Raw genomic sequence first — 708 nt, 5'->3', positions numbered from 1 at the left:
ACCTAGCATTCCTGCTGTGCTCACCATACAACTCTTGCAGGTGAAGGAGGATCTCACTTGTATATTGCATATTTTCATGTTGCTTCTATAACTCATTACTCATAGAAGCAAGCATGTAACACTTGACTCTCATATCATGCTCCTTCCACTTGTCCAAAGTTTCATGTTCCTCTTGAGTGGCCTCTGGAGGACCAATTTGATTAAAAGACCATAATCATTTTGGTTAATTACATGATACATTTACTAATTAATCTAGTTATTTTTTGCAGTTATTCTAGCAAGGTATTTTCCACCTGCAAAGACTGCAAGACTAAGGCTTAAGCTCAACACTTTCAGACAAAAAGAAGGTGAATCACTCTATGACGCATGGGAAAGATATAAAGACCTGCAGAGGGAATGTCCACACCATGGCATAAAGAATTGGCTACTAGTGCAAAATTTCTATAATGGGTTATTACTCTCTACAAAGAGCACAGTTGATTCAGCTGCAGAAGGTGGCCTAATGGAGAAAACAGTGACACAAACACTTGAACTTCTAGAGAGGGTTGCATACCATGGGCATGCTAATTTTACTAGAGATTCTAAAAAAGCTTAGTCCTCTAAGGGACCTCTTTTTATAAAAACTTTCTTTTAGCCTCAAAATTTTCGAGGAAAACTATTCACTAAAAAAGGTCACAATATAATTTCCCTTTGATTTTTCTTTTTTTT

The 708-nt window shown here is 36.7% G+C and overlaps 1 non-coding gene across 1 annotated transcript; it reads right to left on the bottom strand.

Moving 5' to 3' along the window:
* Nucleotides 1-307: 307 nt before the first annotated feature.
* On the bottom strand, nucleotides 308-414 carry LOC131169686 (small nucleolar RNA R71). Its single transcript, XR_009140582.1, has one exon. It is a non-coding gene; the product is annotated as a small nucleolar RNA R71 (small nucleolar RNA).
* Nucleotides 415-708: the final 294 nt, after the last annotated feature.

This window comes from Hevea brasiliensis, chromosome 1, assembly GCF_030052815.1.
Source record: "Hevea brasiliensis isolate MT/VB/25A 57/8 chromosome 1, ASM3005281v1, whole genome shotgun sequence".
NCBI lineage: Eukaryota > Viridiplantae > Streptophyta > Magnoliopsida > Malpighiales > Euphorbiaceae > Hevea > Hevea brasiliensis.
Note: the sequence above shows the minus strand (reverse complement) of the source record. Positions and strands in the feature narration are given on the sequence as shown.